Consider the following 22,911-nt stretch of genomic DNA (forward strand, 5'->3'; position numbering starts at 1 on the left):
GCTAGGCTTATGTTACCCCAAAATAGCTCTTTGTATATTGATTATTAACATCTCAGATTTTGACATTAGTATTTTCTCCATTGATTAGGGCTAAAATTTCTTAAATCTTGAGAGGAAATTGGTGAGCTTACCTAGAAATTAGAAAACTATTACCATCAACAATATTCAAATCTAAACAGCTCTTTTGGAGGAATATTTTTTTAATTTATTTTTTATTTACAGCTGATATTCGATGCTATATTCATTTCAGGTGTACAGCATAGTGGTTAGACATTTATATAGTTTACTAGAGGCCCGATGCATGAAATTCATGCAAGAGTAGGCCTTCCTTCCCCTGGCTGCCAGCACCAGCTTCCCTCTGGCACCCGGGACCCGGACTTAAACTGCAGCCACGGCTTTGTCCGGAAGATCGTCTGGAAGGACCTCCAGTCTAATTAGCATATTATGCTTTTATTATTATAAATGAAATGATCCCCTGTTAAGTCTAGTACCTACCTGACACCATGCATAGTTATTACATCATTAATAACTATATTATCAATGCTGTACTTTACATCCCCATGACTATTTTGTAACTACCAATTTGTACTTCTTAATCCCTTCACCTTTTTTACCAGCGACCCAACTCCCTTCCCATCTGGCAACCATCAGTTTGTTCTCCGTACCTATGCATTTGTTTCTGTTTTAGTTACTTATTTTGTTTTTTGGATTCCACATATAAGTGAAATCATATAGTATTTGTCTTTCTCTGACTTAATTCACTCAGCAAAATACCCTCTAAGTCTATCTAGGTTGCAGCAAATGGTAAGTTTTCATTCTTTTTTATGGCCAAGTAATATTCCATTGTAATAATATACCACATCTTTATCCAATCATCTATCAATGGACACGGGTTGTTTCTACTAGTATATCTAATTGTAAAAAAATGCTGCCATATAGCTTTCAAATTAGTGTTTTGGGTTTCTTCAGATAGATGCCTAGAAGTGGGATTGCTAGGATAAGAAATTTTAGTTTTAAATCCCCATAGTGTCTGAGGTCCTATAATTATCTGTATTTTACTGATTGACAAAATAAACATCAGAAATCACCTTTACCTATTTTCTTTACAATACTTCTCCATCTCCAAGGTTTTTTACAAATTAAAACAAAAATTGGCACTTTCCATTGCCTCAATAAATATTTCTAGGATTTATTGGCCATCATTAGATTTTCCACCCCCATATATTGAATTTAAATTCTGCTGTAGAATCAACCAAATTCTTTTTCCTCACGAAATGGTGGAGAGTATTTTCTAAGAATCAAACTTTTCCCAGGTATTGTTATACTTCTTCTGGTATCATGTTTAGAAGTCAACGATTAATAGAGTTAATTATATTGTCTAGCACTTTGATGGTTTTTTACATTTACCTCTTTAACCCACCTGTAGTGTTTGTGTGCCACACTAAACCCTTTGGTCTTCAAAGTGATTTAAAATGTCACCTATATCATGTATGGTTTGTTTAGGTATTTTCTATTCTAATCTATTGCTTTGTCTGTCATTACTGTATGTTATAGCTTTATATATTTCCATATGTTCACAACAAATCACAAATGCATACCACAAAAGCCACACACCATTATTCATGGTAATATGGCTGTAGTTACTACAGCAAGTAAATTCTGGGATCATTTTTTCAATTTTATCCAAAAGAATCCCATTTCACTGTGATATTCAATATAACTATGTTAAATTTATGATTTTCTACCCATCAATATGGTCTCTTCATTTATTAAAGTTTTATTTGATGTTCCTTAATAATAATATTTTGTTTTCTTCTTCACATAGATGCTGCATCTTCTTTGTGAGTTTGTTAATTTAACTTAATTGTTTAATTGTATTTTATTTATTCTTAGGAAATATACATGTGTTAGTGTATGTGTAAGTTGTTGTCAGTGCTCTTGTATATAGGATCTTTTTGCCATTTTATATTTCTACTTGTTATTTCTTGCACATGGTAAATAATTGTTTTATATCTTTGTAGCTAGTCACTAAATCTCTCTTATTAGTTAAAATCAGTTTCCAATTGATTTTCTTAGGCTTACCCCAATAAACGGCTTACATTGCACTTAAAGTAAGTCTGCTTCTCTTTATTTTTTCCACAACTCATTTCACATTCTTCTTTTATTCCACTGATTGAATTTCTATTAAATTTTGAATGGTGATAATAATAAAGAGTACATTGTGTTATTCTATAATATTAAAGATTTGTATTCCATAATAAACCCTACTTAGTTATAATGAAATCATCTTTTAATAAACCAATGAATTTGTATCTTCTTTATGGCCTATACACATTATTTTCTCTAATCAATACCAAGTTTTTATCTACATCTTTCTAGTTTGCTGGACTTTGTATTAAATCCAAATTCTATTATCAGTGATACAGCTCCCCGCCTCTTAACTATAATTTCATATGCCATTTACTCAGGTCAATCCAAAACTACCCAACAACTGCAGAACCATTACCAATTCCTCGGTACCCTTATTCTGCAAAATATTAAAGCTAGAAAACTAAGGGAAATGTTAACCACTTTATGGATAGGAAAAGCTGATGAAGACTCACAAATCCTTACTTTTCAACAGATTTCATTACCACAGTGCAAACCACATCAAAAAGTCTGTCATAGTGGCTTAAATAAAAATTCAAATAATTCACCAAAATAATGCTGCCTTTTCTAGCCAATAACAGTATCTAAAGAAAAGGTACTCTTACTATAATTTTTCCTGATTAACCAAGTAAAACTTTGCAACTATCAACAATGACCTAATGATAGAAATTTTCTTTTTGTTGGTACTAAACAACCTAATTACAGTCTCTATTACTTAGCTGTCTGAGAAAAAAAAAATCCATTAAAATAAGCTATTATGTATATATACATATATACACATACAACAAACATATACATGCATACATACAGCTTATTTACATATATACATGTGTATATATACAAATATTATGTATATATAATATATAGTTATAAAATATTCCATATATATAATTCTATGCATAAAAGGAAAAATTACTTTTATAATCATTCTGCATTTTACTAGAAAGCAATATGCTAGACCAATGTCTTTGAACAGACATTGAATTGAAAGAGACTTTAAAAATCATCTACTTTTGCCCTGACCAGTTTGGCTCAGTGGATAGAGCGTCGGCCTGCGGACTGAAGAGTCCCGGGTTCGATTCCAGTCAAGGGCATGTACCTTGGTTGCGGGCACATCCCCAGTAGGGGGTGTGCAGGAGGCAGCTGATCGATGTTTCTCTCTCATCAATGTTTCTAATTCTCTAGCCCTCTCCCTTCCTCTCTGTAAAAAATCAATAAAATATATTTTTTTTTAAAATCATCTACTTTCATTCCCTAATCCTGAATACACAAAGAAGGAAATAATATTGGTTGAGTAGTTATTGATTTGGTATCTAACATTTGAGACAAAAATTTAACAGATTTTATCAAATATACATCCTCACATATATATGCTTCAATGGGATATACCAAGCTTCCATCTACACTAATAAAAGAGAAAGATGCAAATTGACCATACCTTCGTGATGCCCACCAGCCAATCAGGAGTGAGCATGCAAATTAACCCAACAAAGATGGTGAGTTAATTTGCATACGCAGGTGCTGAGTGGCTGGGGGCGGGGGAGGACGCTTGCATTGTCACCATGGCAACGACGCAGGCATTCCGCACGGGCCCCAGCCACTCTGGGCCTCTGGGCAGCGTGGGAAGGCGGAAAGGTGGCTCCGGCTGGAGCGAAGGTGGTGCCGGCAGCCAGGGGAAGGAAGGCCCATTCTTGCACAAATCTTTGTGCATCAGGCCTCTAGTAAGCAATGATTAAAACATTGTTAGAAATGGATCTAAATTAAACCTAAGTATTAATAACATCAAAAGGGCTATGGGGCTAGTGAAAGTGGTTTAAAATCTGGGGGGGGAAAGGCATTATAGTTCTTTGATAACATACCATTGCACAACATCTTGCATTTAATTTTAAAAGACACACTTTTAGACATTAGATTTTCTTACAGCTTTCAATATACATAGAAGTCTTTAACAACTGTCTTCCAGCAAGTCTTATCTTATTCACAAAAGGGGTATATATCGAATCCTGAGGTAAGTTTCCTCGTTTCTCTCACATTTCTGTTCAACTAGGTTAACCAAGAAAAACCCAAAGGAAATTCACACAGCTTGGGAAAAGGGAGAAACTAGAAAAGGGAGAAAATCTAAGTCTGATTTTGTCTTGTTATTTAGGCTTCTCCAGAGATGTAAATTAAACAGCTAAATGTCCTTTTACCCTTTCTGAATGCATTAAATGTTTACATGCTGAACACAGAGGGCAGGTAATTTCATTTTCTCTTTCTCTCACTTTTTGCCTTTCTTGACCACACAACTTTATGCCAGGATTATTTTAAACTCAAAGCCCCTGAATATAATGCCCAACAGCTGTTATCACCCACACATCAAGATTGCCACAATGTTCCAGCCACAAAATTCTCTCAACAAGTTAGTGGCTGTATGATTTTTATAGTTTAATTAAGCAGAAAACAGGCTGAACTTGTTTTCTTAGGTTTGACTCTATATGAACTACCATAAACACTTTTCAAGAAAAAGACAGTGATATTGATTGAAAACAAACACTATAAATAGAATAATAAATTAATCCACTCTTCTTACAAATAATTTATCTTTTGAACATTGGTAGCACATGTAGAACCAAGTCTAAGTATAAATCCTACTGCTACAGGTTTCACAAATTACCCATACTTCAACTAATAATTTTCCTCAGGAAAACATATGTAGTTTTCTTATTGACATGCAACACACACTCAGTGTCCAGAATTATTAGATTAATGATTCAATTAAACAAACAGATTTTAGTAACCACACTACACAAAGCACTGCTAGGATCAGACATTTATGCAGAAATAATTATAACTATGATCACTTAGCTCATTAGTTTGAAAATATCAAAGTCAATAAAAATTACAAGTACATATTATGAATAACTATATGCTAACTTATTCAAAACTATCAATGTTTTTAAATTCTTTATAGATTTTTTAAAAGACAATCTAAAATAAGACACTGGGGGGTAAGGGAGGGCAGGGGTTTGTCAAGGGTGGGGGGGATAAAAAGGGCACTTATGTAATACCCTTTGTAATACTTTTAGCAAAAAAAAAAAATCAAAAAAAAAGACAATCTAAAAAGAACAATTAAGCAGATATAAAAGACTTTTATCATAAATGTAAGAAGATGATGGAGGAAAATAAATATATTCTGGGGGGGATGGACATGTGACACAAGAATTCTCTATTCAACAGTTATTTGTTAGAGGAGGAAAAAAGTCTTCAGATACACAATAGTTCCATAAGATTTTCATCCATGTAAATTCCATCCCATGCAAAGTTACTGAAAAAGTATCAAAGATGCATTCATCAGTCAAACACAAAACTAATCAAAATAAGAGCCCAACATGGAGAAATTTCAGCATCCAAAACCTAAAATGAGCACTGCAATATATAACAGATTCAAGTAATTGCTGAAAGCATGATGTCCAAAATTGAAAATTTCATTTTTATGTAGAAAGTGCTTTTCTAATTTAATAATATTGAACTTAGTTAACCATGTCTAAGATATTTTGCAAAGGCTCCCAACTTGAAATTTATCTATTTTCTGATATCTTGGCCTATAAAATTTAATAGACATAAATGGATAACCTTTGGTGAAAATAGTTATTGTGCAACCCCCTTCTCCCCAATAATTGAAAGTTTTATTGGTTTTACTTATTTTTTTTTTTAAGTTCTGTGCTTCGCATTCTCTTAGAAACTGCCAGGGGGAAAGTTATATTCTTTTTATCAGATAATGATAAAATTTATGCAATCAATGTTTGTCTTTTTAAAGCTTGGCTGATAGAAAAATTCAGAGTAAGATTATATATAGAAATAGAATAACTTTCTGTAGATCAATTTCCTGGTACAATTATTTACTCTTCCTTTTAGTTTTGTCTGCAATTCACCATCATTATCATTACTATGTTACTGTTTGTTTATCCTCAGTATTTGTAGTTCTATGTCTCTTCCCAGAGTATTTCAAATTATTTTTGGAAGTAGGCAGAAACATACAATAAATTAATAAACAAACTGCCCAGCCGGTGTGGCTCAGTGGTTGAGCATCCACCTATGATCCAGGAGGTCACGGTTAGATTCTCAGTCAAGAAACATGCCCTTCCCTAACTGGTTTGGCTCAGTGGATAGAGCATCGGCCTACGGACTGAAGGGTCCCGGGTTCGATTCCGGTCAAGGGCATGTACCTGGGTTGTGGGCACATCCCCAGTAGGGGGTGTGCAGGAGGCAGCTGATTGAGGTTTCTCTCTCTTTGATGTTTCTAATTCTCTATCCCTCTTCCTTCCACTCTGTAAAAAAAAAAAAAAATCAATAAAATATATATTTTAAAAAAAAAAAAAAGAAAGAAAGAAACATGCCCTGGTTGCAGGCTTGGTCCCCAGTAGGAGGCATGCAGAAGGCAGCTGATCAATGATTCTCTCTCATCACTGATGTTTTTATCTCTCTCTCTCCCTCTCCCTTCCTCTCTGAAATCAATAAAAATATTTTTTAATTAATAAACAAACTGGAAAATATACAATATAAAAATAATTCAGACTTTTGACTATATCCCAAATTCCAAAAAAAAAAAACCAAACCTAAAATGGGATATTATCCTCCCTCTGAAGAAAATAAAATCACACAAGAGCAAATATCTCTCCATAGGGATCTCTGTCCTTCAATCAAGTGAACTGCTATACATTGCATAACAACAAGCAAAATCCTTTCCACACTTTTCACTGAATTTCCACATTTTTTATTCCAATTACTAATTACTTTACCATAAGAAAGAAAGTGAAAGAATTGTGCAAAACTATATATTCTTTTCCCAAGCCTATATTGGGTTCTTTATCTTGTTATTCAAATGCAAACAGACTTCTGTGAGGTTTTTCTTGAATCCAAAATTTCACTAGTGCAGTGACCACAGTGCTGGCAAATGCCTCCTAAGTTGGAAGCAGAACAAGATTTCAAATAATTTATAAATAATCATTTCAAGAACACATCTCTTCTTCTTTTATCCCACAAAAGACATTATTTTGTTTAGGACCCACAAGCTGTCAGCTTCTCAGCATACCCAAAATCCCATTTAGCTCGCTATTGTAAACAGTGTAGATATTGCTACCACATCAATAAAAAAAATTCTTGAAAGAATCATTTTTGTGTTTGATTCACATTTGTTCTGCATATGCCAATGAACCTAAGGTATTTGTAATGTTAAATTCTAAAAGGCCTTAGCTTACAAAAAGGTTAGGCAATTTGAAAACAGCAAAAGATCTATCCCATGTTGATCAGTTTGGAAAAAATTCAAAATAAGGAATCACAGCATAAACTGGTACAAGTTTCCTTTACTACTGTATCTTACTCTCTCCTTTTTGTAAACTTTTTTTAGAGTAAGAATGAAACTGATTATTAAAATTCAGTCTGCAGATAGGCAGTACATACCATCCTAATTCTTTTTATTGATTGATGAGAGAAAGAGAGAGAGAGAGAAAGAGAGAGACAGAGAGAGAGAGAGAATTAGTTGTTGTTCCACTTATTCATGCATTTATTGGTTGCTTCTTATATGTAGCCTGACCAAGGATCAAACCCCAAACCTTGGTGTACAGTGACAACACCCTAACCATTTGAACTACTCGGCCAGGGCCCATCCTAATTCTTTAAAACTCTGATTTACCTAATAAAAAAACTGAAAGAAATAAAGCCTGTAATTATTTAATTACCTTGAGTACAGTTAACAATAAATATTTATTGCACATATTTCCTGTGACATTTGTATACTAGTATTCAGAAAACACTTTCCTTTCTTAGCCTTAGGAAAACTAGCTTTTTAAAAATTCCCTTTAATTAAAAAATTATAGAAATGGAGCTTTCTGATGACACAGATAAAGAATTATCTACTGTAACCTTGGAATTCCCTTCAGGAACAGTGTACAAATGTTATCATGATTTAGTAACAACTTTGTCTCCATCAGTGCATTTGCCTATAATTGTACAATCACAGAATTTTTCAGTTATAACTGTGGCAACATCACAAGCTCATTCTTTTTTTCTGATTTAAATTCTTTATTGTTCAAAAAGTGTTACATATATCTCCTTTTTCCCCCATTGACCTCTCCTCACCCACTCTCATCCCCCAGCACATGCCCTCACCCACCTACTATCTATGTCCATTGGTTATGCTTACATGCATGCATACAAGTCCTTTGGTTGACCTCTTACACCCCCCTTCCACTCTTCCCTGCCTTCTCTTTGAGGTTTGTTGGTATGTTCGATGCTTCTATGTCTCTGTATCTATTTTTGTTCATCAGTTTATGTTGTTTATTATATTCCACAAATGAGTGAGATCATGTGATATTTCTCTTCTTCCGATGGGCTTATTCCGCTTAGCATAATACTCTCCAGTTCCATCCATGCTGTTGCAAATGGTAAGAGTTCTTTCTTTTTTACAGCAGCGTAGTATTCCATTGTGCAGATGTACCATGGTTTTTTAATCCACTTATCTGCTGATGGCACTTGGGCTGCTTCCAAATCTTAGCTATGATAAATTGTGCTGCTATGAATATAGGGGTGCATATATGCTTTCTGATTGGTGTTTCTGATTTCTTGGGATATATTCCTAAAAGTGGGATTACTGGGTCAAATTGGGAGTTCCAATTTTAATTTTTTTAGGAAACTCCATACTGTTTTCCACAATGGCTGCACCAGTCTGCATTCCCACCAGCACTGCACGAGGGTTCCTTTTTCTCCACATCCTCGCCAGCACTTGTCTGTTTGTTGATTTGTTGATGATAGCAATTCTGACAGGTGTAAGATGGTACCCCATTGTTGTGTTGATTTGCATCTCTCAGATGATTAGTGACTTTGAACATTTTTTCATATGTCTCTTGGCCTTCTGTATGTCCACTTTCAAGAAGTATCTATATAGGTCCTTTGCCCATTTTTTTATTGGATTGTTAATTTTCCTTCTGTTAAGTTGTATGAGTTCCCAATAAATGTTGAAGATTAAATCCTTACCAGATGTAGCATTGGCAAATATGTCCTCCCATGCAGTGGGCTCTCTTGTTATTTTGTTGATGGTTTCTTTTGCAGTGCAGAAGCTTATTATTTTTATGTACTCCCACTTGTTTATTTTCTCCTTAGTTTCCATTGTCTAGGAGATGTGTTGGTAAAAATATTGCTACAAGATATGTCTGATATTTTGCTGCCTGTGATTCTTCTAAAATTTTTATGGTTTCCCATCTTATGTTTAAGTCTTTTTATCCATTTTGAACTTATTTTTGTGTATGGTGTAAGTTGGTGGTCTACTTTCATATTTTTGCATGTATCTGTCCAATTCACAGAAGAGAGATGGTTTAGCTCAGTCTCTATAAAGTTCCATTCATGGAGCCCAATTCCAGGTAAACGAAGTAAGTATACTCAAACCTATTTCTTCCACTGAATATATCTATACACCCTGAACAGAAGGCATGGATTATCTTACTTGAGGACTTTGAAAAATAAATAATAGCAGGCTGAATGGGGAAGAAGACCAGAATTTGAAGTACCACCAAACTGACAGTAAATTTACCTTTTTTTTCTCTTCTGGTATCTCTTATCCTGAACACAACATACCAGAAATGAGGAGGTGGGCAATAAAGCTCCCGAACCAGCTCTCTGGTTTTGGCTCAAGGAGCAGGAAAGGGAAAATCTAATACTCAGAGACTACGTAAACATCTCCCCTTTTTTTTCCCTCTCTTCTCCATCCCACCACAGCCTATAATCTCCAATCAATAGTGGCACTGTTCATTAATGAGCACCCATAAGAGTTGAAGCTCTGAGAGGATCCTCTCCTTCCATACAGTGGAGCTGTGGTTCTAAGAGGGTAGGGCCAAACCCCAGGGCTTGTTTCTTTCTCTGTCCTCCCCCGTCCAGCTCAAGATAAGGAGGCAGTTGGTAAGTCCACAGCAAAGTAGAGTAACAAAAGCCCCAGCTTTCTAGCCAAAGGATTTTTTAAAAAAATATATTTCATTGATTTTTTTACAGAGAGAAAGAGAGAGGACTAGAGAGTTAGAAACATTGATGAGTGAGAAACATCGATCAGCTGCTTCCTGCACACCTCCTACTGGGGATATGCCCGCAACCAAGGTACATGCCCTTGACTGGAATCAAACCTGGAACCTTTCAGTCCGCAGGCCGACGCTCTATCCACTGAGCTAAACCAGTTAGGGCAGGATTTTTTTTTTTTTAAGTTGTTAAAGCCCCAGGGAGCTGAAAAGTAACTAGTCAATACAATAAGCTGAAAATGAGAAATTAAAAGCATACAGATCAGAAATAAAAAGTTAAAACTGTCACTATTCACTGTTGACATGATTATCTACCTAGAACATACCAAGAATCTAAAGATACAACAACAACAATAAAAACTTCTACAACAAATAAGTGAGTTTGGCAAGCTTGCAGAATATAAGATCAACACACAAATATCAACTGCATTTCTTATCAATAAACAATTGGAAAACAAAAAATCTAATATCATTTATAAAGTTTAAAAGAAATTTGAAATAATTGCTATAAATCTGACAAAACATATATAAGATCCATATACTGAAAAACTACAAAATGCTAATAGAAGAAACCAATTAAATGGAGACACACCATATTCATGGATTAGAAGACCCAACAAAATAAAGATTCAATTCTCCCCAAAATAAACCAAATTCCGTGAATTACAATTGAAATCTCAGAGGGGAAACAAATAAAATCTCAGCAGGATATTTTTATAGATATAGAAAAGCTGGTTCTAAAATATACAGGGAAAGGCAAAGGAACTAGAATTTGTTTAAATTTGGAAAAAGAAAAATCAAGTGGAAGGAATTATAATACCAGATTTTAAGACTTACTTTAAAGTGACAGTAACCAAGACAGTGTGTTATTGGTGAAGGGACAGATACACACATCAATGAAACAAAAATGACAGAAATATGCTCACACAATTAAGGCCATTTGACTTTAAAGTTGCAAAAACAATTCAATGGCAAAAAAGAAAAAGTCTTTTCATTGAATAGTGTTGGAACAACTGGACATCCATACACAAACAACAATAGACTTTGAACTTAATCTTATACCTTATACAAAAATTAACTGAAAATGATCACAGTCCTAATTGCAAAACCTAAAACTATAAAAGATTTATAGAAGAAACTCTTCATGCTTAGGATTAGGCAAAGAGTTCTTAGACATGACACTAAAATCATAATCCTCTTTTTTTATTCTAATAAAACTGAACTTCATTGATATTAAAAACTGTTGCTGTGTAAAAGACACTATTAAAAATAATTTTAAAAACAAACTGCAGCCTGTTTCTAATTCATTCACGAACATCAGAATGGGTTGTAATCACAATATTTTCCAAGTCAATAAGTTTTTTCATAATACAGATTTTATGTTATAATAATATTTCCTGTAAATAACTTTCAATTTATTTCTCCTTTATATTACAGTTAAGGGTATTATATTTGTTTTTGAATTATGTATATAGGTAGATTTTATTATCTACGAATTTTATTTCAGGATTGTAAAGAGGGCATTACAAAATATTCCTTACAAAACGGCAGCATTAGGTCCGACAGGGTTGAACCAGTACATTAATCTATACCATATCTCCCATGAAATTCTACAATAGTCTCTCAATTAGATCCCTTTTTGTTTAATCTGGCTATCATCACACTACTTACCAGTAAGTCTGCCTAAAACACAAACTTGCCATGCCCCTCTTCTGTTCCTAAATATTTCATAGAGCTGACAGGGGGAAAAAAACCAAACAAACAAATTCTTCAAAATGGCATTTAAGACCCTTTGTAATATGACACTATTTGCCCAACAATCTTTCTTTTCAGGAACTTGCTCTCCCCTCACACTGAAAACCTTCATTATGGAAGAACCTGGAACACTTCTCTCTTTTAGCTTTCCTGTTTCTTTTTGTTTTGTATTCTTTAACGTTTTTATTGATTTCAGAGAGGAAGGGAGAGGGAGAGAGAGAGAGATAGAAACATCAATGATGAGAGAGAATCATTGATTGGCTGCCTCCTGCACGCCCACCACTGGGGATTGAGCCCACAACCTAGAATCTCACCGTGACCTCCTGGTTCAAAGGTCACACTCAATCACTGAGCCACACCAGAGGGGCTTCTGTTTCTTTACTGAATGATATTCTTAATCTGTTTTGGTGACTACACCTCCTTTTTTCATCCTCTAAATCTTGGAAAGGTTCCTGTGCTCAGTCCTTGGACCTCTTCTTTATCTACACTATTCTTGAGGTGACTGATTCTATGATGAGTCTCAAAATTATATGACCAGCTTAGGCCTCTTCCCTGAATCCCCAATTCATAAATGCAATCATTACTCTAAACATCTCTACTTGGATGTCTTATAGGCATCTCAAAATCAAAGTCCTGACTGCCTCTCCCAGCTTCTCCTCCTCTACCAAAACCCACTCCACCCACATTCTTCACCTTGGTAAAGAGTAATTCCATTCTTTCAACCATTCAAACCAAAGCCTTAAAGGTCATTCTTGATATCACTTTATCCTACAATCCAATCAATCCACCTATTGGTCCTATACCCAAAATATACTAAATCCAGAATATAATCTTTCTCAACATCTCCACCTCAATGCCTAGTCTAATTCACAATCTTCTCATGCGTGTATTGTTAAAATTCCCTACTACCTAGTCTTTTTATTCACACTTACACTTTCTTTGTCTATATTCCACATAGCAGTGACAGCAATGTATCCAAAGAATTTTTAAAAAGCCATATATTCTTAGATCTCTGAAGGGACTAAAACCCACCAGTGGTTTCCTTCTCAGTGAAAAGTAAACCTTTACACTAACTCTCAAGGCCTGCATCAGTACTTATCAAGCTTGAATACATACTCGAATCAATTGTGATGGGAAAATATATAAATGCCCAGGCCCATCCTCAGTAATTCAGATTCAACTGATCTGGAGTGTAGGGTTTTGGTATTTATTGGATAAATGATGTTATTGTCATCTCTGCCTTCCCCATCACAGGGATGCCCACACAATTCCGGCTAGCCAGAGTACCCCATTCTTGTGGTCTTAGTTTAAGATTGAGCATATGACTCAAGCTGAGTCATTTCCTGGGCTTTGTTGAAGTTACCTAGAGAGGTATATGGCTAATGTTGAATATTATGTAAGCCTAACAGGGAAGGAAAGCAGAGATGATTAAAAATATATTAAAGACTAAACAAGATCTTTCCCAGTTTAAAGACAGCATTTAAGCATCTATTAGTCTGATGTTTTACACAGAATCTCCTTTTTAAAATCCAACATTAAAACTAGGATTTTCTTTAAGTAACTGACTGCAAACTGAGTTAATTGCTTATGGTTCATCAGATCCCCTGAGGTAGTTTCAAGCAGTTAAATGCCTTGAAATAAAATGTCAAACATCAGGATTAGAAAAAACAATGCACAAAATACAAATTTTTCTATAAATACTCTATCTTTGGATCAATACAAACACTTATGTGGTGTTTTCCTCTGTTCTACTAATATGTCCCTAGTACCTGAATAAAGCTATAACTTTGTGTGTGGTAGAACTTAAACACACACACACACACACACACACACACACACACACACACACACACCTCAGTGGCTTTTTCCAAAGAAATTCTCACTCAATAGAAGGTAGAACCTGGAAAACGGCCCTGATAAAAAGGCCAACATGAATAGACAAAGCTCTAAACCAATATGTATACAACTCATTCTAGTTGTGTGTGTTTTTAAGTAGGTTTTCAATTTTTGAGGGGGGAAAAAATCTGTTTTGCTTATGACAAGTCATTCTGAGTCTTTAGAGAGTGCCCTGGCCATTTTCTTTCTCTCAACTCAACTTCTCAAATGATTTTTTAAAAAGGTTCAAACACTACAAAGCATCTGATTTAGTGAAAAGCACTTTAAATACCTCTCCAAGTACTCCCCACTGGATCAAAATGTCATAGAAATGTTGTAAACACTATCAGTCATGTTCCAGAGAACAATTTAAATAAACATTGTTTTGCTCTTTTGTCTGGAAAAGTAATTTCTGAAGTGAAGAGTTCAAAACTTTTAGCCCTACATAGTATGCAGTTAAAAAAAAATCTTTTAAGCATCAGAAGCAGAGTACACAATAGGCTTTGTCTTGTTAAACAAAAGAACGTGCTTTTCCTTTCAATCATTTCCAGCTGTATGGTCTGGCCTTCATGGAATCAGAAATTAACAGCATATGGCATCTGGCTACCTGCACAGACTGCATATAAAATCTGAAGTCTTCAATAAGATTAACAGGTCTAGTGGTTGAGAATGGAGGGGGAGCCACCAAGTTCTATTTCCAAAACAGAGGCAATACCTCTAACTAAAAGAAGGCAAGAAAAAATCATCCCTATCTATTTAGATGTCAACTGTACTCTTGAGAAATGACTGGGATCACAAGATTTTCCTACCTCCTAGGCAGCTGAAGAAGATACTACCACTGACTGCATAACTATCTTGGTTCCAGAACAAGGAAGGAATTTTTTTTTAATGTAGTTCTGGGTTAACCCACCTTATGACACATCTAATGCTCTGGAAACCAAATGTACCAGATACAAGAAAAATTGAAATGACATTATTCTTATCATACGTACCAGTAAGTCTTAGTACCAGAATGTCTAAATACACAGAATCTTGGACTAAAAGGTCTTCAAGGTCTTTCTTTCTAAATAAAGCCATTCCAGACAAAACATTAATTTGCCTTTCTTATTAAGATGAGTAGACCACAAGGACACAGACAGTGGATGGTGAAGGTTTGGGGGAGAAAGGGATGATAGAGCAATGGGGGGGAGGGACAAATGTAATACTTTAAACAATAATGATTTATTTTATTTTAAATGAGTAGACCAAAAATCTATTAACTCCTGGGATATATTGTGTTTCAGAATCCATACAGCCCTAATCTCTACCTTGATTCTCAGCTGGCAGACCATAAACCCTAAGCCTTCCTTCCCATAGCACAACAGGTGTGAGAATAAATGCAGGGCAGTAAAAGATAGCTTAGTGCCTTCAAACTTATAAGAAACTAGAGGCCGGGGCATGAATTCGTGCACCAGTGAGGTCCCTCGGCCTGGCCTGTGGGTCAGGCCGAAACCAGCTCTCTGACATCCCCCTAGGGGTCCCGGATTGCGAGAGGGCGCAGGCCAGGCCAAGGGACCCCACCGGTGCACAATCGGGGCCGAGGAGGGACACAGGAGGTTGGCCAGCTGGGGAGAGACCGCAGGAGGTCTCCAGAGCGTATCCGGCCCGCCTCACTCAGTCCTGATTGGCCAGACCCCAGCAGCAAGCTAACCTACCGGTCGGAGCATCTGCCTCCTGGTGGTCAGTGCATGTCATAGTGAGTGGTTGAGCTGCCTTAGCATATCATTAGCATATTATGCTTTGATTGATTAACTGGACAACTGGACACTTAGCATACTAGGCTTTTATTATATAGGATAGTTGCTCAAAACAGTAAGGACTGATCATATTCAGCTCCTCCTCAACTCTTTCTTCTGTAGCTTCAGGCACTCAACACCTTCAAGTCTACTCTTCACACTTTTAATCCTGTTTAATACTTTATTTAGACCCTCTCCAAAACATTAGAAATTGAGTTTCAGTGGGCCAGCAAGTCAACCAGTAGTATATTCCTTGACAGTTTACTTCAAAACTCCTAGAGAGAAAAAAGTATTTTACTAATACATGTTCTGAGAACTGGGCTTAAAGTAATTTCATCAATAACGTTTAATTCTGCCCTCAAGCATTTGGATCTCATAAGAGAGTTCCCCAATAGTGCTTTAAGTGAAGACAGAGGAAGAAACCCAAACACATTCAAAGGCAGAATTAAAATCTCATTAAGACATACAATTCAGAATAGACAAAATAAAAGAAGATGGGCAATCCATGGGAGGAATACTTTAATATTTTTTAAGGCATGCATGGTCTAAGGACAACCAACCACTAGAATTCCTATGTCAAAAGATCCTTCCGTAACTACAGGAATTGCTAGATTCAGGTAAAACTATCTAGATTTTAAAAAGAAGAACAAAAATTTAAAAGAATAACAAATCTATTTTCATCTCTTAAAGTCTCCCTCTCCCCACAGTTCTCACTAGGACCCTGACAGCCCATAGACATCAATGTATTGCTTACCCTGAGGCACTAGGTCAATTGCAGGAATCTATCTGCAGCTGCTAATGTTTAATTTTCACTTGAAATTTCAGAAATGCAAATGCAATGCACCAACAGCTGTTCACACTTTCAATTTTTTTTTACAAAGCTGGTCATGAAATGTGGCTTGCTGAACATCTGTAACACAATTACCAATTCCTGTTTTAATGCCTATAAATGCTGCTGCCACTAGTGAACAATCTAATTTCACTGTCCAGTAGTGAAACAGAGTGGCTGGATAGGCACTGGCTCCCTGGAAGTGTTGGCAATGGGAAGGAGATAATGTTGCTTATTAAGAAACTGGAGCAAACTAATAGCTAAAACATACACAAAAGCAGTCTACTTACATTAGGAAGATAGATATACTAACATGTGCAAGTGCACACATCAAATTGGTGTGCAATGTGAGTAATAAATAACTGCACTTCATTAACTAACTGCCTACTAGGATTTCATAAGACACAAAGAAATACCTCAAGATGTAATCTCTTTCCTCTAGAAGTTAACTAACAGGGTAATTCTCAAACTTATTCTGGGCTATCAACTATTATAAACCATAATAAAAGGTATGAACTCTCTACCCAGAAGTACTTGCAAATACATATAATATTGCACATAATTTTAGACAGTTACTGAACCTCCAAGACCTACAGTTTATGGGACCCAGATTAAGTACTTAAATAGTTCTAAAAATAATTTTTTATATAAACAAAGAATTTAGTTGTAATCTATCAAGATTGCTTATTTGGGAGAGTTTATTTACAATGAGAGAAGGACGTTTGGGAGAAAGAATAACATTTCTGACATTAAAGAACTAGTAAACCCATGGGACCTCACTGATCTAAAGTTGTAAATGAACTGATCCCCCCAGGGGTCCTGGACTGTGAGCGGGCGCAGGCCAGGCTGAGGGATTCCCCTCCCTCCCCCCCTCAACCCCCAGTGCACGATTGTCGTGCACCGGGCCTCTCGTGTGATTATATAAGATAATGCATTTTTTTAAAGGGGGCATTATGCCTACATAACTCTAAAATCATTTGGAAAAAAATAATATGTATAATTATATGTACAGAGAGAATAAAGCAAATATGGTAAAATCTTAATTGCTGAGCAATCTGGATAAAGTATATATGGACTTGTTTGTACTATTTTTGCAAGTTTTCTTTAGGTCTGAAATTCTTTCAAAAAGATAAGTAAATAAAAATCATGTGCTGTGGAGTATTTCTGCCTCGGTTCAAATCCTAGCTCTGCCCATCACTACCTATGTGACCTTGGGCACATTACATTTTTTAACCTCTCTTTGCCTCATTTCCTCACTTGTAAAATAGGGACAATATAGTACTACCTCAATTTGTTATAAACAATAAAATGATTATTCATGTAAAGCACTTATTAGAATAGTATCTGACAAATAAGAAGCACTCAAATTATTGTTGTTAATATTCCTTTCCAAATATCACCCATATTCCCTTCCCCTTTCATCCTACCACTCTCTTAGACCATGCCAATTATAGGGGGGAGGGGGAGGGGGAGGGGGAAACAAAACACAATGGAAAAGTCATGGTTTTTCATTTTTAGCTTCAAGTTTGTTATCTTCCTCCAGGCTGGCTGTCCCTTAACTGATTGTCCGACTGCTATCAGGGAAAGGCTGCACCCATGACTCTTGATACACACAACACTGAGACATTAACCTTCAACATTAGCTTTAAGAATAAAATTCTAATTCCTTTCATTTATTATATAAAACCCATCATGATTAGTTACAGCATACCTCTTTGCTCTTATCTCTCAACGAATTTCCACAAATATACCCTTCACTGAGGCTTCAATGAACTACCTGTACTTCTTTCAATACAAATCTTCAATCCCTGAAACAGTACCCTCTTTGCCTAGAAGAGGAATTCATCCTCAATCATTTACCAAACCCATATTCACCCTCCAAATTTATCTCAGTGTGACACAGATGCTTCTTTGCACACACAAAACCCTACATGCACACCTCCACCACAGTGTGATAATATAATCACTGATTAGTCTGTCATGCTCATTAGGTTCTAAGATTCTTAAAGGTGAGAGCTTGTCTTACAAGTCTTTGAATTGCAAGCATAAAAACTGATATAATATAGGCTTTCAACTGGGGTTTAGTGGATGAATCTCTTGACAAGAAATTCTAATATGTGTTTACACATAGAATAATCTATTGAGTGGCAAATGAAAGTATCTGTCAAACACGGAGGGCTGTGCTTAAGGCAAATCTATACTTTTAACCAAATATATAAAATGTTAGCCACATAAGTTTGGATAATTAAAACCTAGCTCTATGCCCTGGCTGTGTTGCTCTGTGGGTAGAGCATCACCCCAGGCACAGAAAGGTCATGGGTTCAATTCCTGGTCAAGGGTATGTACCTGGGTTGTGGATTTGCTCCCCACCCCTGGCCAAGGCACATGCAAGAGATAGCCAGTAGCAACCAGTCGATGTGTCTCTCTCACATCGATGTCTCTCTCTCTCTCTCTCTCTCTCTCTCTCTCTCTCTCTCTCTCACACACACACACACACACACACACACACACTTTCCCCTTCCCTCCCTTCCATTTTCTCTCTGAAAAGCAATGGAAAAAATATCCTCAGGTAAGGAGTAACAAAAAACCCATAGCTCTGTGCCTCAGAGCTCAGAAAAAGGAGATGGCAATGTAGTTTGGTTAGAAAAGGGTTCCTCTGAACACCTGTTTATGGATTTCCTAGAAGACAGCACTCACAACAATACTGTGACCTTAATTTGTTAAAAGCAATACTAATAACTAAAATGCTTTTGCTGTCAGGGAATATATATACATACATACATATATATATATATGAAAACCTAACCAACCGAACGACCAGTCAACCGGTCGCTAAGACGCACACTGACCAGCAGGGGGTAGATGCTCAATGCAGGAGCTGCCCCCTGGTGGTCAGTGCGCTCCCACAGCCAACCTCCAGTGGCCAGCCAACCTCCCGCAGTCCCTCCCCCCCGCCGGCCCCGATTGGCCCCAATTGGAACAGGGCAAGATGGTCCTGATTGGCCCCAATCGCCGGCCAGATCAAGGGACCCCACTGGTGCACGAATTCATGTACTGGGCCTCTAGTATACCATATAAAATGACAACCCCTCTAAGTCCTTTCTCTCCATCAGCCATGAAATGGGACAGCCTAATTTTAGTTCATAAAGTTATTTCGAACCAGAGTATTTGAATTTTTTAAAAAAACTAATAAAATCTGTCTGAGAAGGTTTTTAATCTTGTTAGTTACAATGCCTGGTTAATTCCTATAATCAAAGTCTTGACCAGAGTTCCCTTTCGCACCATGAGTTGGGAAAAACACATGGCCAAATAAAAAAGGTGCTGGAAACAGGCCCTTGAGCAGTATTAAACACAATGGAAATAACATTTGAAAACAGTATCCTTCCCAGCTGGGGAAGAAGCATAAGGGCTCCAACCATCTGCTCTTTCTTCCTAAGATTCCTTTTTCACAAATGGATAGACTGACTTATTTTTTATTCCATTCAAGAAACAAGATCCCCAGAGTTGAAGATCACAAATTAAACCAGATGAAATTCAGACAATAGTAAGACAAAAAGTGCACAAACTTCTAGACATATTTTATTATATTCTATACTTCCTCTTCCTTTACCTTTTTAATTGCTATCCCTCCTGTAAGGAAAATCAGTATGAAGCTTCCTAGAAGAAAGCATATTTTAGAGTAATTTTGAAAGCAGAGATGATGGGCTCTCATAAAACCAAGGGTGACCATAAGAGATAAGGAGAGTGCTCGCTTCGGCAGCACATATACTAAATATTGGAACGATACAGAGAAGATTAGCATGGCCCCTGCAGAAGGATGACACACAGGTTCATGAATGTCCCATATTTTTTTAAAAGAGAGAGAGAGATAAGGAGAGAGCACAGGAGAAAACCAACTATTCACTCATTCAATAAAGTTAAAAGATTTAAGTCTTCTGGTGACAAAGTTATCAAGTATTAATATTTGAACTGATTTGGTTCTGACTTTATAAACATAACTAATCAGAAACCCATCTTATTTACATATACAGTTAAAGTAAAAAGTCAGGAAGCTATTCTATGGTACTGTTTCATAACCTGGATCTTCAAATCCTATTGTAGAATTATATGTACTAATAAACATTGAGACAGACATACCCTCAATAATTATTCTTTCTTTCAATGAGCCCCCATAAAATTCTCATGCAATTCTAGAGTTCTCTCAAACAATCTTTGAAATCCACATTCCCAAATGTAACTCATTTACTATACTTCTTAGAGTACCAAACTCTATCAAAATTTGGCAATCTTGCTGCACAGGTACACCGACAAAGAACTGACCAGCAAGAGTCATATTAAGTCTAACTTAAAGTGTTTTTGCACAAACCACTGAACACTCTGCAAAAAATATATATATTTGAAAGCTTTTAACATCTGACTCAGTTTCATTAGATTATGAGTTTCTAAAAGACAGAACTATACTTTTTCATGTTATTTTTTTATTTTTATTAATCCTCACCCAAGGATTTTTTTCCATTGATTTTTAGAAAGAGTGAAAGGGAGGATGGGAGAGCGAGAGAGAGAAACATTGATATGAGAGAGTCAGATAGATTGGTTATCTCCTGAACAAGCCTCAACTGAGCCTGGGATCAAACCTGCGACCCTTCAGTGTGCAGGCCAACACTCTAACCACTGAGCAACAAGAGCCAGGGCTCTTTTCATTTTTTATTCTCTACCTTCTTCAACCTTGCCCACCCATTGCCTAGCATAAAAAAGGGGAGGGGGATATAATTTTTAAAACAATATTATCTTTTAAAAAATATACTTTTATTGATTTCAGAGAAGAAGAGAGAGGAAGAGAAAGATAGAAACATCAATGATGAGAGAGAATCATTGATCAGCTGCCTCCTGCACTTCCCCCACTGGGGATCGAGCCTGCAACCAGGGCATGTGCCCTAACCAGGAACTGAACCATGACCTCCTGGTTCATAGGTTGATGCTCAACCACTGAGCCACACCAGTCACACTGCTTTTAAAATATTAGAAACAACCCAATGTCCAGAAACACAGGAGTAAGTAAATTATAATATTTATATAATAAGCTATTTTAAATTATTTGCACATTATTTATACATATGGACATTAACTGTGTCTAAGTTGTAAATGAAAGGGCTATAATTTATATGTATATCTCAAGCCCATTTCTGCAAATATGTATATAATGACATGCATATATACATAAATAACTGTCATTTATTCATTTAAAAAAAAATCTTTTCACCATAAGTTGATTTGTGTGGGCAGTGGGATTCTGGGATGATTCTCACATTCCTATTTGCATACACCTTTATATAGTGTGTGAAATTTTTAAATAATGAATACTAATCCCTCCCTCCTGTAGATATCAAAACAATAAAAAAGTTTTTATGTTGGAAAAAAGTCAAATTTAACTCTCTAAGCCAACTGCTATTCTTCTTCTTCCCAAATCCCTGAAGTGACTTCAATCCTGGTATCCCTCCGGTTCTGGCTCCTTTTGTCACTTGCCTGATCACTCCATCTGTCTTACTTTTTTCTTCGTGTTTTCTTCACTCTTCGCTTCATCTACATCCAACAGTAGGGCAGAAAACTCACTATCTGGGCTATTACAACTTGTTTTTTGTTTTTGTTTTTTTAAATTCTTTATTGTTTAAAGTAATACATAAGTCTCCTTTTTCCCCCCATTGACCTCTCCTTGGCTGTCCCCACCACCCAGCACATGCCCTCACCCCTGTCTGTGTCCATTGGTTATGCTCATATGCATGCATACAAGTCCTTCGTATTACAACTTGTTTTTATGTCCCTTCCATCTCTTATTCCTCATTTCCCACACTAAACCAAAAATGTATGTTGACCACATGAGATAATAGTACATACTGAACAGAATGACTAAAATTAAAAAGACTGATAACAAAAATGTTGGCAAAGAGGCAGAGCAATTGAAACTTTCCTAAACGAACAGTAGGACACAAAATGATACAACCACTTTGCAAAAAAGTTGGCGAGTACCAGTATGTCATAAAATTCTGACACAGAATTCCACTCCCAGGTACATTTACTCCAGAGAAATAATACATATATTATACAAGCGTGTTCAAAGTAGCTTAATTCTTTTTTTTAAAAAATATATTTTTGTTGATTTCAGAGAGGAAGGGAGAGAGAGAGAGATAGAAACATCAATGATGAGAGAGAATCATTGATCGGCTGCCTCCTGCATGCCCCACACTGGGTATTGAGCCTACAACCCAGGTATGTGCCCTGACCGGGAATTAAACCATGACCTCCTACTTCATAGGTCGACGCGCAACCACTGAACCACGCCGGCCAGGCCAGAGTAGCTTAATTCTTAAAAGCCAAAAACTGAAACAACTCAAGTGTCCACCTATAGGAGAATGAATAAACATGTTAAATTCATACAAAATTCAGCAATGAAAAGGAATAAACTACTGAAACATGTAACAATATGGATGCATCT

General features: G+C 36.2%; 1 protein-coding gene and 1 non-coding gene across 5 annotated transcripts in view; one reads left to right on the forward strand and one right to left on the reverse strand.

Annotated features, from left to right (window-relative positions):
* The window catches only part of EXOC6B (exocyst complex component 6B), a 477,149-nt gene that overhangs the window by 353,410 nt on the left and 100,828 nt on the right, over positions 1-22,911 (reverse strand). The window lies entirely within an intron of this gene.
* On the forward strand, positions 20,166-20,273 carry LOC111827573. Its single transcript, XR_002831199.1, has one exon. It is a non-coding gene; the product is annotated as a U6 spliceosomal RNA (small nuclear RNA).

Source organism: Myotis lucifugus, unplaced genomic scaffold, assembly GCF_000147115.1.
Source record: "Myotis lucifugus unplaced genomic scaffold, Myoluc2.0 scaffold_186, whole genome shotgun sequence".
In the NCBI taxonomy this organism is placed as follows: domain Eukaryota; kingdom Metazoa; phylum Chordata; class Mammalia; order Chiroptera; family Vespertilionidae; genus Myotis; species Myotis lucifugus.